The sequence below is a fragment of the Chrysemys picta genome, chromosome 19, assembly GCF_011386835.1.
Source record: "Chrysemys picta bellii isolate R12L10 chromosome 19, ASM1138683v2, whole genome shotgun sequence".
NCBI classification, from domain to species: Eukaryota; Metazoa; Chordata; order Testudines; family Emydidae; genus Chrysemys; species Chrysemys picta.
Window position 1 is genome coordinate 21,690,574 of NC_088809.1, and position 9,514 is coordinate 21,700,087.

Sequence of the window (9,514 nt, forward strand, 5' to 3'; positions counted from 1 at the left end):
CTGTGCTATTTAACATTTGTATTAATAACCTGGAAGAAAACATGAAATCATCACTAATAAAGTCTACAGAGGACGCAAAAATTGGGGGGGTGTCCAAGAGGACAGGTCACTGATTCGAGCGATCTGGATCATTTGTAAACTGGGCACAAGCAAACAATATGAGTTTTAATACGGCTAAATGTAAATGTGCAATGAATGTCGCACATGGACAATGAATGTCGGCCCTACTTACAGGACGGGGGACTCTATCTGGGGAAGTGGGGACTCTGAAATAGACCAGGGAGGGGGATGAATAATCAGTTGAACATGAGCGCCGAGGGAGACACTTCAACTTCCAGCCATTTACCTGTCTCTGCTAGACGGAAGAACCCATTCGGAAGAACCCATTCCCCGTGTAGGTACTCACAGGCTGTGATTAAATCACTCCTTGAGTCTCTCACTATACGGCACGTTTTCTAGTCCTTCCATCATTCTTGTGGCTCTCATCCAAACTCTCTGCAATTTATCAACATCCTTCTTGAATTGTGGACACCAGAACTGGACACGGGATTCCAACGGCAGTCGCCCCAGTGCCAAATAAAGAGATAAAATAACCTCTCTGATCCTATTCGAGATTCCACTGTTTATGCCTTCAAGGATTGTATTCGCCCTTTGGCCACAGTTAGAGTAATTAACCATGGGAACAGTTTACCAAGAATTGTGGTGGATTCCCCATCCCTGACCATTTTTCAATCAAGATGGGAGGTTTTTTTCTAAAAGATCTGCTCTAGGAATCATTTGGGGGCAGTTCTCCGGCCTGGGTCATGCAGATGGTCAGACTAGATGATAGAATGGTCTCTCCTGGCCTGAAAATCTATGAACAGGACCCACATCTTGGATGGGGCCTCAAATGATAAAACAGAGAGATCGCACTTGCCTTTCTCCCCTTTGTCAGAGGATAACACAGTTCTCACTCTTTTGTTTGGGTGCAGCAAAGTCAGATACTTTATTCTCTCAAGCAATTGCATAGAGGGAGAGAGTGCACTAGGACACAGGGTCTCCCCCTCCTAGGCAGGTCTCTCAACTGGTAAACAATTACAGCAAGCATGGATACCTTTTGTTACAGACAATAATAAGCAACAGCTGCATTTTGTTTATACATTGGTCATTCTGATATCTTGTTTTTCTCACTTGTGTAGACTCTTAGTCTACATTCCATCTTGTCTGCACATTATCTACACAAGGTCGCAACAACTTCTCACACAGTTCTTTCCCACTCGCCTCACACAATCCTCGCTTCTACAAATCTCACGTTATTAGGGTTACAGTTAGCCTGACTCTTGCTAACGAACTGCCATGCATTGCATCCCCTTCCTGTCAGTTCTTTCTCTGCTTCCACAACCCCCCCTTTTGTACTACTAGTACAACAAACATTTTCAAATCTCTATTTGCATTAAGTCTTGGAATTCAGATTCTACATCAGATGCTTCAACCTTAGGGGTTTTGATTGGATGTAATGACAATGCATGATTAGCATGAACATGAAAGATATTACTATTATTATGTCCTTTACAACAACAACAACAACATAATCCTAAGCTAACTAATAACAATACAAGCAATAACATTCCCATAGCAATAATATGATGGGGCTGGTGTATAATTTTAGTCATAAAGCACAATACATCATACTTAGTGCATAAAGTAGACACTCTATACGCTGTGTGAAAGGCAGACTTTTCAACTTGATATATATTTTGAAGCATGTGAATTTGCCCTTATACTTCAGAGATTTGCTGAACCTCTGGTAACAATGAAAGCAAATTTTGAAATCGATCAGGTACTAAACTGGTCCAATTCAAGGGTATCTGGAACCTAAGGGCTACTTACAAAATTTTATCTGCAGGCCAGTAAATAATGATTGCCTGCAGCGGTAGTGAGATTAAAATGTATGTCTTGCAATGTGGTGGCTTTAACATACACACAGCTATCATTAGCTTGAAAAAGTAAGTGTCCTGTCAGGGTAGTTCCTTGTCCCCTGCCCTCCCAGCAAACGCAGTCATGAACAGTGACAACTTCTCCTGGCTTCAGTTTACGGATACACTGAAGCTGTGGGGGTTCTAACGGCCAAAATGTCCATTGACTCCCTAACCCCATCCAAATGTCAGGTGTAATCCCAAGAGCACTGACTAAAAATCAATTGGGCATACCAGGTAGTCTAATTTCCCAGATGTCTCAGTGAATAACCCAATCCCACATGCATCCTCCCCATGGACCCGGCAGGATTCGGTATGTGGGAGCCCACACACCCCTAACCAGTTCATATGCTTGGAAGGAGCATTGAGAACGTCCACACTTCCACCCAGAAAGTCTCCAAGTATGTCTCCATGGCCACAGATCAGATGGTACTCCTGATGTGTCTGTAAGGGCAGTGGGCCAAGCCTGATGCTCTTAGATCATTCCGAATGGCCATTAGCTCGTCATTCAGGAAATCCTGAGTTTCTGAACATGCTAGATCCCACTGCAATGCCTTCTCAGCCTCAGTGATATTCAATACCATCTCTGTCAGCAACTTCTGGGTCATTGAACTAAGGGCGGAAATAACATGTAACTCACCAACTCCAGCCTGTACCTGGGTTAGCTGTGCCCCAATTTCTCATCATGTTCTTGGTTCTTAAAAATATTCCAAACAGCTGCTGCACTATTGGCCCCATCCCATCGGGTTCCGGTCAAGTCTCTCTTCTTTCTAGAGGAAATAACCCAAGCCCTCTGTTGTGCTAATCTAATGGCAGCCCCCTTGAACAATTTGGGTATGTAGAGGTGATCTGGAAACTGGATAAGGGCAATGAAAATTTAACAGTCCCTAGTGTAGTGTTAATCACAGTCCATCGGTATCCTAATACATCTCTCTTTGGTGTAGTACTGTACCACATCTGTTGGTTAAACACCTTTATGTACTTCCGGGAGGCATTGATATTAATGGCATAAGAAGGGGTGTATTGCAATAAGGTACAGGTCACATTATTAGTCACTGGAATAATTTCTATGCAGGTAAAATTTCCAGTGGCAAAACAAACTCTTTGGGTATTCGTTTAATTGTTCACTAATTGGGTGACCAAATACCAATAAGGGCCTCTCTCATTTAACACAGTGCAAATTCTAGGAACCGTTATAGAACCCATCAATTGCAATTACAGATTCTTGGGGTTCACTGGTAGTGATATCATATACTTTTATCTCCACTGATCCATTTGTTTTCCATTCAATTGTTCGCTTATATGGGATATCCTGAACCTTAAAAATAATTTCTTTTTCCAAACAGTATTTAAATAAATCACTAAAGAAGTGTGAAGGCCTTGGCCACTGGTTTTATCAAATCTATGGCATTGTCTGTATTTGGATGTGTTACAGGGGTAATAGTGTAATGGAGGAGATGGCAGGGGCAGTGGCAACAAGGTGCCTTTGATACTTATGATTTACAATCCAATTAGGGAGGGCAATACATGCTGAAGGACTTATCCAAAACACAGGGCGCAGCCTGTAGAATAAACCCCAAAATCTAATCAATACCACATTCCCAAGCATGGGTCCCACAAGTTTCTTCCTGCCAGTGTATAATTCTTTGTTTCTTCACCAGGATCAGTTCTTAATGTCTTTTGTAGTCAAGAATCCCTGGACTTTGGTGGTTTCAATGGAGTGAGTGTTCCTTCTTTTCTTTTCCTGAAACAGTCGTGGTTCAGCATCATACAGGGGAGAGCTTACCAGCACATCACCCTGTAATGGTTTTGCTTCTTCTAGAAAAATCCAAAGGCACAGTAGGTCTGTCAGTGGACAAGGGAGAGGTTACTAGCACTTCACCTTGTCCTTTTTCCCTGCTGTCCAGAAGGCACAGCAGAGCTAGAAGGAAAAATAGGCTTATCATCAGTCGGAGAGTCCTCCCGAGGTGGAAGGGTCTTTTTACAGTGAGAAGCATGGGTCCAGGTGGGCAGTCCTTGGCACTTCACAGCGGTGTTGGTGGTTAACAGGACTTGGAAAGCAGTCTTGCGTTGATGGACTTTACGTAGACTCAGTCTCCTGGTTTCAAGGAATGGCAGGGCTGCTAGGGTCTTTGGGTAGCACTTCTTTTATCTGTGAGAAAAAAACCTAACACATTTCATTAATGCCTGGCAGTGTTTTGCACTTAAATAACCTCTTGCCTGGATTACTTACAGACATTCTTACCAAGTTTCACTGCTTGATTCCCTCTAGCAACTACAGAGTTAACTTCTCACTCTCTTTTCTTAAATCACTTGCTTGTCTCCCAAAGACGCCCAATCAACTCAGATTTTACCATTCCAATTATTGTCCTGGGGATTTGAAATCCCCATGCTTATACTTACTTATTCCTTTCCTTCCACTATGCCCTCAAAGTTTCCAACCTGTTTTCCAAATACTCCATCTGTTGCCTGCTTTTCTCGCGGAACCGTCCCTTCCATGGGCACCGGCTTGTTCCACTACCAATTTAGCTAGGAGGGTGGGCTTCTCAACTAGCCCCCACCCTTCCTGGTCTCTTTCCTTAAACATTCTTACTCACAAGGCTACCCGAGTCCTCCCTCGTGAGGCTTGCCACCTGGGCAAAACACATGGCCCATTGGCGTTTAACTGTTCAGTTTTCTCTTGTGGCAAATACACTGCTCTTACAGAATATGCTGAGCACAAATGATTAAATTTTGACAAGTCCCTGAAGGACCAGTACTTGCTTAGCTAGTGCTTCCTTTTCTGCCTGGAAGTCCTGTCTCAAGGCTTGCAACTTGCCCTGGGCGTAGGTTTGAGTTGCTGCCTGGTTCATGATCTACGCTCTTAATTGCTCAATTCTAGTTATCAAGTACACAACTCTTCTCTTTTCTCCAACTTCTCTATTGCCCAGTCCTGCTACGACTGGGGTAGATCCACCTGACACCCTTCCTGGTCAACCGGGGTGGAGAGAGGAATGCTAAACCCCTCTCCGGTTCTCAGACTTACTGCGGCTTTTAATCATGCAATTCTGAACATATAACACTAACAGTACCAAGCAAAGCAAACATCAAATAACAATGGCAAAACAAATAGATGGTGTGCATTCTGCAGGGCTCCCCCCCGTTCCTCAATTTCCACCAAAACTGACAGATTTCTGTGACCAATCTATTCCTCGTCTCAGGTGATCAGGCTGATGCTGCAGGATCGTTGGGGGAAGATAAAGAAAACACACCATAGGACTACATTTTAAAGCTTCATTAATAAAACAACCACAGAGTATTGGGAACGCTCCCACATCACTCAGGGAAAGAAAAAAAAAACACATTAATGCCCCAAGCCCTAAGCCACTTTCATACTCACACATGTATGTCCAGACTGGCCATGTCTGTGTAGAACGTCCAGAGAAGGGGGAGAGGTGGACGGGAGATTATCCAGTATACAGCTTGTCCAGAATCTCCAACTTGCTTCCACTCTTGGGAGGGCAGTTCTTTTACGCCCTGGGGTCTCCTGCGGCATCTCTTCAGAGATTCCAGTCCAGGCCGGCTGCCTGTGGCTTCTTCAGCGTCCCCAAACCACGCCGGCTCCAGGGTCGCAAAGGCAGACTGTTGGATCTCACTGGACAGTTAAGCTTTGCAAATATAATCTCAGTCCTGTAACTTGTATTGCCTTTGGTTTGCCTCGGTCTATATTTTTTCACAGCCAGCTGGGGCCGAAAGCAGTTTTTCTTTGTATTTAGCCTGGTCTGCGTTGATTTTTGACCTTGAACGCAGAGCAACTTTCTCTTTATCTCTGGGCCAAGCTGAATTCCAAATTAACCCGTTCCTTTCCTCAATAGACAAATTGCTCCCACTGTGTGTCAGAGGCTTTTTTTTTTGGTGATTAAAAGCTCCTCTGAGATGTATGATCTTATCTAGATTGAAGGTACCTTCTAGTGGGCATTGTTTAGATGGATTTTCACGCGTGTAAAGATTCCAATTTCTAAATACCTGCAGGTTTTAGGACCATAATGTACGTACATGAAATAAGCTGGGGTACCCTTAGGGGGTGAGAGGGAAGGCGTAGACTGTCCCCCACCCATTTTCCAATCACACACACAGGGAGAATGCCCTGTCCGCTCATAAACTAAGTATCTCTCCCTACAGGGTACTCACACAGGAGAGGCTAAAAACCCCTCAGCACCGGTGCATACCTAATGCATTTCCCTTATGCATTAACCTTATTGGGGGCGGCAAAACAGTTCCCCAGCACCGCTCTGCATCTGATCTTGCTGCAATCAATAAGTTCAGATGGCATGAGCCCAACAGAGACAGACAGTCTCCACAGGCAGTCCTCCTCCGACACCCCAATAGAGATTTCAAAAGGTCTCATACCTCTCTTGTGGCGCCATGGGGTTCGAAGGGGAATGATCCGTAGCAGCTGCCGCTGTCTCAGGCGTTGCCATCCCGGACGAGCCCCCAAATTGTCGGAGAAAAACACAGTTCTCACTCCTTTGGTTGGGTACAGCAAAGTCAGATACTTTATTCTCTCAAGCAATTGCATAGAGGGAGAGAGTGCACTAGGACACAGGGTCTCCCCCTCCTAGGCAGGTCTCTCAACAGGTAAACAATTACAGCAAGGATTGATACCTTTTGTTACAGACAATAATAAGCAACAGCTGCATTTTGTTTATACACTGGTCATTCTGATATCTTGTTTTTCTCACTTGTGTAGACTCTTAGTCTACATTCCATCTTGTCTGCACATTATCTACACAAGGTCGCAACAACTTCTCTCACAGTTCTTTCCCACTCGCCTCACACAATCCTCGCTTCTACAAATCTCGCGTTATTAGGGTTACAGTTAGCCTGACTCTTGCTAACGAACTGTCATGCATTGCAATCCCCTTCCTGTCAGTTCTTTCTCTGCTTCCACATCTTCACACCATTGTTCTCTTCCTCAGCATAAAAACCTTCACCCAGCCAGCTGCGAGGGGTTTCACGTCCATGGTAGAAACGACAAGTGTGAAACTCGAGTGGGTTGCTCATGTCACTGGAGCTGGGAGATGTCAGGGCAGCTGTTAGATGCATGAAGTGCAGAAGAGGCCTGTAGGGTAGCAATGAGAGTGCTGCAGAACTCAGATTGCTAGAGATGGAAGCAAACTCCCCACATCTGTCCTTCCACCACTGTCACTCCCTGCCTGAAAGTCCTCGAGCTTCCCCGATCAAACAGCACGCTGGGTGCTCTCTGGGGATGGCTGCCAATCCGTGTCCAGCCTGAGATATGTGGGGCATCATGGGAGTCATATGACTGCAGTGCATCAAGGGAAATGTAGTCCAGCCAGGGAGCTGTGCCCATGGGGGAGAATAAGGGAATGAGACACCCAAATTACGAGTCCTATGAGGCGTGGTGGCAACTGGGGCAGATGGAGTTTTGTGTCGACCTGCCCCACAGTGACACGTGTCAACCTTCCCCAATAGGAATGCTTTAAGACTTTTTGTTCCATGAATAATTTCAATATTTTGACTTTTCGTCCTGATCTGGGACAGGAACGAAGGTCGAATATTGGGATTGCCCATGGGACAGAAATTCAGATTTCTCTCAGCTCTAGTCCCTACCCCAAGAATTCCTTTAGGCCGTATTCTGCCCTGTTTAAAGGCATGTTCCGGCCACCCGGGGAGCTGGCCTAGGCCTTGTTTTTCACCCCAATGTTTGTGGCTGATCTGCACGGGCCAGGCAGACTATACCGCAACACCTTGCTAGCAGGAACTGCCCTTAAAGCCGGCTCAGTTCTCGTGGTTTAATGTCTGGTGTGATGGGCCTGGGCAGGCCTGGCCTCCTTGGTCTGGGGCCGGCAGAGAGAAGCAGCACAAAGATCTCGGTGGTTCTGCCTGGTGCAGAAATGGGGTGGGAGAAGGGGGAGCCGGGGGTTGGTGAAGAGCCCCCAGATCAAGACATGACAGCAGGGAGCTGCCCTGGGCTCCTGTGTGCATCTCCAGAGGAGCTTGGGGGAGGAGGGCCACACAGGCAGGATGTGGTATGTTTCTGATCGCTCAAACTAACCGCAAGACAGGATCCGAGAGCAGAATCGCTCCTTTGATCTTGGAAATCCACAAACAGAAAAGACACCACAGTGAGATTCCCCCACCCTCAGGGTGCGAGAAGGGGAGGTGCTGGTTGATTCACTCGCTCTACCACAAGTGACCTTAGGCAAGTCACACAGGATATGACGACTCTGCCAACAAACACTCACAGCTGGCCCCTGCCAGCTGACTTGGGCTCGTGGGGCTTGGGTTTAATTGCGGGGTCCTAGACCCCCATGTCTACAGTGCAGTTAAAAAGCCTCTTAGCCCGAGCCAAGTCAGTTGGCAGGGGCCAGCCGCAGGTGTCTAACTGCAGAGTAGACATACCCTCAGCCGCTCGGTGCCTCAGTTTCCCCATCTGTAAAGTGGAGATAATGGCACAGCCATGCTTCAGGAAGGGGGAAATGTATTAATGACAAGAATTGCTATGGCGATGGGGCCCATAGCTGGCGATAGGAGGCTGCACGTACACAGGGGGAGAGGCAGCCCCTGCTCCGAAGAGCTTCACTCTAAGCGATCAGACAAGGAGTGAGGGAAATGGATGTGTTATTAATGCCATTTCACAGCGGGGACCTGAGGCCAGAGAGACTAAGGGACTGGCCCAAGGTCACGCTGGGAGTCACTGGCAGAGCAGGGAATTCACCCACATCGCAGGGCTCCCTCTCCAGACCTGCCGTCTCCAGCTCCTGCTGTACTCAGATAGGCCCATATCCCCCTGCTACCGACCCCGCTGATACTAGCCCAGATGCAGAAGAGATTGATCCTGCTTGACCCATTGATCCAGAAACGCACAGGGGGCGACCGCCTCAGGAGTGTTACTTGGGCTGTTGTGTCTCCGATGCTGTTCTCATTCAGCTCGACATGCAGGGGGCTGGGCTAAGAGATGCAGCCCAGACCTCACAGCCCAGGGGATGGGGAGGAGGGGGGCTTTAAGCCACCTTTGCACCCTCCCCAGCCTCAGCTGCTCCACAGGCTGGAGTGGCCCTTGATTGAACAGCCAGCCCTGGGAGCCTGGCTAAGTTACAGCAGCCTCCTAGGGTGCTCTAGGGGTCACAGAACTGCTCAGAATCTGCCCCATGACATGCCCATCCCACCCCAACCTTCCCCCAGCACACCCCCTACAGGCATGCAACGAGTGTTGGCTGCCCCTGTGCCTGTGCAGGAGGAGCACCGTCCAGCCCTCTTGAGCAATGGGAAGGGGCTACGGTGGATGTGGGGCGGAGGAGAGACTCTCCCCCTTAATCCTTTTTTGAGACCTCTCAGGCCCTTTGCCGCAATAATTGCTTGCAGCAGTGAGTTCCACAGGTTCGTTCTGTGTTGTGATGCCAAGGTGCTTCCTCGTGTCTAGTTTAAATAAGTTGCCTTTCAATGTCCTGGGGGCCCCTCTTGTTCTCGAACTGTGGGGAAGGGGAAATTGGTCACCACTGCCCCTCTCCTTCAGCAGTTTGTACCCAGCCATCACCTGACGCTTCTCCTTTCCA

At 47.3% G+C, this 9,514-nt stretch overlaps 1 long non-coding RNA gene across 1 annotated transcript; it reads right to left on the reverse strand.

The window, feature by feature from the left end:
- Positions 1-955: 955 nt before the first annotated feature.
- On the reverse strand, positions 956-7,840 carry LOC135976563 (uncharacterized). Its single transcript, XR_010593800.1, has 2 exons — positions 5,335-7,840; positions 956-4,107 (listed from the first exon to the last, which is right to left on the reverse strand). It is a non-coding gene; the product is annotated as an uncharacterized LOC135976563 (long non-coding RNA).
- Positions 7,841-9,514: the final 1,674 nt, after the last annotated feature.